Genomic DNA, 5369 nt, shown 5'->3' with positions numbered 1-5369 from the left:
TCCTCTTCCTCTTCCTTCTTCTTCCTCTTCCTCTTCCTTCTTCTTCCTCTCCTCCTCCCCCCCCTTCCCCTTCTCTTCCTCCTCCTCCTTCTTCTTTTTCAACAGAGGGAAGAGTTCCTTCTGAATCAAAAGAAGTTTCTCTGGTTCTCCAGAAATACCCATGCCACTCACCTTCTCTGTAACTCAGAGATGGATGGGCCCTGAGGCCCCGCCTGTGGTCAGACCATCTCTGGGAAGGTTCAGTATGTTCTGGCAGTGGTAGGCACAGAGCGAGGTAATTCATTCGAGGGGCTAGTGTCTGTACCCAGCAATGTATGAAGCGGCTAATTTGTAATCTGCATTGTTCTGGAAGGTTGTACAGCCAATCCTGAGAAAATCGGTGAAGATAGCTGTGCTTACCTTGACTTTGTATTTCCTTTACTCTAAGCTCTGTTCTCCCCATCCCGAGGCTCTCCCCTTCCCGAGCTCCCTGATTTCTCTCTCCCAGGCTGCCTGCTCTCCCCACGTGCCCACCACCACCCACCCACTCTGCCCCCACGGCTCTGCTTTCCTTCCAGGGCAGGCTTTCCTCCTTTCTCTGCTCTTCCAAGTGTATCTGCTGAGTGTCCCGAGGCCACTCTAGTCCCCGTGAGGCTGAGGCTGCCGGACAGTTCTCATTTATCATGGCTGCTCAAGTTTGTTCATTCGCAGAGTGTTGAACGCTAACGGTGGCGTTTCCACCATGAGCTGGGGATCCCGCCACGTGCCCCTCAACCAAGCATGTTAATTCAGACCATTGCCCTATGAAATGCCGTTGTCTTTCAAGCCACTTCTGACCTCTGGCTTTTGCACCCGTGTCCAGGCCCAGGGCACATGCAGTGATGGCACAGACTGAGAAACACGCCCCCTCCCCAGCTCTGGGCATGCGCTAGGCCCACATTCCATCTCCTAACTTGCATTTAGAGGGACAAATGCCTACTCAAGCTTTGTAAATGGTTCTCAAAGGTAATGTGGGATTGCCGTAGGGACTGAACCACCAGCCCTGGGTTAGATCAGGCCTGGAGAGAGGGGGTGGGGAAAGGATTTGGTGGAAAGATCAAACAGGAAGGGCCATTTTAAGAGTTATGTCCGAACGTGCAGAAGCAGCAATGTACGCCTGGGAGGTAGATTTAATTCACTGTCATGGGGCAGCCTCTTCTCTCATCCCACATTAAAACAAACAAACAAAAAAAACAACAAAAAATGAGGCCCAACCCCCTGCCCCCTCAGACATAGCACTGGATGCAGGGGATTTCTTTAAAATGCAGATTCCTCGTCAGCAGCAAGTGAAGGCGGCTTTAGAATCTGTATCTGAGCACAGACCCCGGATGGCTCCAATGCAGAATGGGTTGGGACCTCGTGAATGCTGACCTGGTTCCATGAACAGGCCCTGCGCTGGGAGGGGGGACAGGTGTCTTCTAGTCCCCCAGCTGCCTCCCTTCAGCAGTGTGACCTTGGACAAATCACGTTGCCTTGATGGATTAGGGCCCTTGGATCCTTACAGCCCCCGCCTCTTGTCCCCAACACCGGCTTCAGGATCTCAGGAGTCTGGGCTAGTATCTAGTCATGCTGTTTGGTTCAGATCTGGTGAACACCAGAGCTTCTAGCAGAATCATATCGTATCTATGCGTTCATTGTGAAGCCATGTTGGCAAAGGAAGGGCTCTAACCTCTCCCCTGTGGGTTTATATGCCAGCCTGACTCTGGGTTCCTGCAGCCCTGAGGCCAGTTGGCCACCCTCACGCCATTTCTGTTTTGCCAGCTGTATGTGCCTCCCCCACAACTCCAGGAGCAGCACTGCAAGGTCAGGGGCCCTGGTGGGAGAGCAGACTGCCTCTGTCCTTTACCAGCTACCGGACCTGGAGCAAGTCCCTCGGTTTCTCCTAGCCTCAGCACAAGGGGGACAATAACAGAACCTCCCTCATAGGGTTTGGGGGCTTAAGGACTTAATATACAGGAGATGCTGAGCCCCGTGCCAGGCACATGGTGAGGAACTGGTAGGCAGAGCTGTTTGTGTTTGCCGTTGTTCAGCACTCTACAGTGTACAATGCGTTTCCATGTGTACTACATGTCCATGAGATTTCCATAAAGACTCTTGCCATAAAGACTCTTTCCACTCCACTGTGCAAATCAACACACCTGTGACTCAGAGAAATCGTGAGAGCGGCGGTGCTTATTTCTTGGGACTCCAAGACTGGGCTTTCTCTGATTCACAAGGATAATGTCTGATCTGTGTTGAGAGAGTCCCCCATTAGGAAAGTACTAGGGTTCATAGTTGTAAAGTGTCTTGTGCCCACAATAGTACTGAGCGTCTGTAGGAGTCGTGGTGGCGACAGCAGCTGCTCCGTGGGGGGTGTCCCCTGCAGGTGGGCTGGTGGGATTGCTGTGTCCCTTCCTTCCCTATCCCTCTGTCCCTGCCTTCTCGGCTACCATTCCCTATTCTGATCACAACACTGGCAGAAAAGTAGAACCAGGAAGCAGGTGGCTTTGGGTGGGGGTGGGGAGAGATGCCGATCTGGAGTGCAAACTCCAAGGGGGACTTGCTGCACTGGGGAACTCGGGGTCTACAGCACTTCCCCTGGGGCTGAGCAGCTGCCTCGGCCATGATAGCCAGGCTTGCACCATGAGGGCTCGAGGCATCCTGCCTGGGGCTGGAGCGTCTGAGTGACCCAAGGCCCCTGGAAGGTTCTAGACGCTGAGAGGTGGGCACAGGCCATCTCCCTTTCTCTCCAGAACCAGCAAACTTCTCTGCTGCAGACCCTCTGTCCCGTAGGTCCCGTTTGTAAACAGCGCCATGTTGCCTTGGAATGCCTGGTGGTCTTAGTTCCAAACAAGTCAGGTCAGGAAGTACCAAAGGTTGTGACGCTGTGTTCTGTGTAGGACACCAGCCCTTGAAGGGCGTTAGGGGAGACCGATGGGCCTCAGAGCACAGGGGGGTGGATGAGAAAGAAACTGAGCCCCTTCGTGAGTACAATGGTTCCTCGTGAGGGTGTTGGGCTCAGAAGCACAATAACCGCCCCCGTTCTCCTCTCAGTGGCCACACGGTTGGCCAGAGATGTTCCAGGAGGCAGTTTCTAGGGGCCCCGGCTCTGGGCTGCTCTGTCCATCTGTTGCCTGAAGGGCATAGAGCAGCTTACTTCTGCAAGGGCAGGAATTGTCCACTGGCAGGAAGCTCGCGAGCTGAGCAGCCCAGAGTCTGGGTGGTTGGGGTCCCTTTCACAGCGTGGCCGCCAGAAGCTTCCCAGACCTGCCTTGCTCAGCCCCAGACAGACAGGCCCCAGGAGTGAGCAGTGGCGGCTGATCGGCTGAGCAGGCCCTACCTCGGCCCTGTGGCCCCGGCTTTTTATGCTCAAATCCGTGGAGGAGGCTGGGCCTGGGCTTGGGACTGGGGTGAGAGTGTTAATGGAGGCAAAGCAGGCAACTTTTATTATCTGGGGAATTGTTTCCAAAACATTATCAACTCAGATTATTGACCACAAATTTTCACCCGAAATCAGAGAGTAATAGGCTTTTACAGTGCAGTAAAAAGTGTATTAGCTCGTTCTGGGGTGTCTCACCTCCCGTTTACTCCACTGTTTTATCAATATCGCCATAACCTGACACTTCTGGGTAGAGGACGATTGTAAAGTGTCCATAGATCCCGTAAACCACCCTAAATAGAGATTAGTATTACTACTAAGTTTAAACCCTAGTAAAAGATAATTAAATTGATGGATGTGGCTGTAAATCTCCCTTTTATCAAGGGCTTGCTCTCGCGCGGGCGGTCTCGAGCCTTATTATTTTACAAGCATCATTAATGCCCTAGCAGAATCGGTGCCATCTGCTGGTTAGGGAGACAATGAGACGTAGCAAATATGCCCCCGAAACTCTGCAGGCTCTCACCTCCTTTCCCTTCGGGACTGTGGTGCTCGGTTATTACTCAAGTCTCTGCACGGGGACCAGTGCAGGGAAACAGGGCCGTCCCTCCAGACTACTGTCCCGTGGGGTCCTCCGGCCTGTTAGTGGGGGGGTCTTCAATGGTTTTAAAGGGTGCCATTTCCAGTGCTCTTGAAAGCAACCCTTTCCCAGGTGCTCCTAAGGGTCCCTGCTTTCTACAGAGACGCCTTAGGGGGGCTAAATGATGCTGCTTTGGGGGGGACATAAAGCTACCAAACCATGACTCAGGGGAGGCAGCTGAAATACAAACTTAGTTGCTTTTTTGTTTTGTTTTTTAAATATTTTATTTATTTATTTGACAGAGAGAGAGCTCACAAGTTGGCAGAGAGGCAGCGACAGGGAGAGGGGGGAAACAGGCTCCCTGCTGAGCAGAGAGCCTGATGCGGGGCTCGATTTCGGGACCCCTGGATCATGACCTGAGCCGAAGGCAGAGGCTTAACCCACTGAGCCACCCATGTGCCCCACAAACTTAGTTAAAAAAAAAAAAAGATTTATTTATTTAATCCAGAGTAGGGGAAGGGGCAGAGGAACAGGATCCCTAAGCAGATTCCCTGCTGACTCACAAGACCATGACCTGAGCTGAAACCGGGAGTCAGGTGCTTGACCGCTGCGCCAACTGGGGGGCCCCCGCAAACATACGTGTCTACCAGCTAATCCAAGCCTCGGTCAATGGCAAAACCTCAGTCAATGCCAAAACCCACATGTCCACCAGCTAACCCAAGCCTCAGTCAAGACCCGGGGCGAACCTATGGACCTCCGATCTGCTCTGACAGGGGCTGAGCTCCCAAGCAGAGTCCAGGAGTCTGCCCAAAGCTGGCTTGTCCTCCATCTGGTCCCTTCTCTCCGGGGCCACTGGAATGAAGGGACATCTGCTGTTTGCCACCCATCTGTTTCCCTTCCAAGGCAGTTGCATAACCCTCGCAGGTAGAGTAGCTAGCAGCAGGGGTGGGCTTTGTGGCTCTGGTCTTGCCCTGCCTGGTCTGGCAGCCACCTTAGGGCTCCAGATGCCTCCCAGAGTTATGTGGTGGCTTCTTTCTGGGCCTCCCGGAGTCCCCATCTGCCTAAAGAAGGGACTTTTTTGGGGTGTTTTTAGGTGTTTCCAAGGCATTTTGAATCCCAGTTAACCAGCACCCGATTATGTATGGAATAGAGATCCTGGGGGCCAAGACTGTTCTGCGTACCTGCCCCTGACCTTGGCAGTGACTCCGAATTGAGCCTGTGGGTAACCGGACTTAGGGCTGTGCGACTGCCGTGCCTGACAAGGCCAAGTTCTCGTGCCCCTGGGCGAGCCTCGATCTTTGGCTGGCCTTGACTGCAGAAACGGGAACATGAACAAGGAAATAGTCCCACAGAAGAGTCACCTGGGAGAAGCTGGATTTGCTCACCACAGATAAACACTTTTTTTTTCTTTTTATT

This window comes from Mustela nivalis, assembly GCF_964662115.1.
Source record: "Mustela nivalis genome assembly, contig: HAP1_SCAFFOLD_737, whole genome shotgun sequence".
In the NCBI taxonomy this organism is placed as follows: Eukaryota; Metazoa; Chordata; class Mammalia; order Carnivora; family Mustelidae; genus Mustela; species Mustela nivalis.
The sequence above is the reverse complement of the archived record's forward strand: the minus strand, read 5'-3'. Positions refer to the sequence as shown.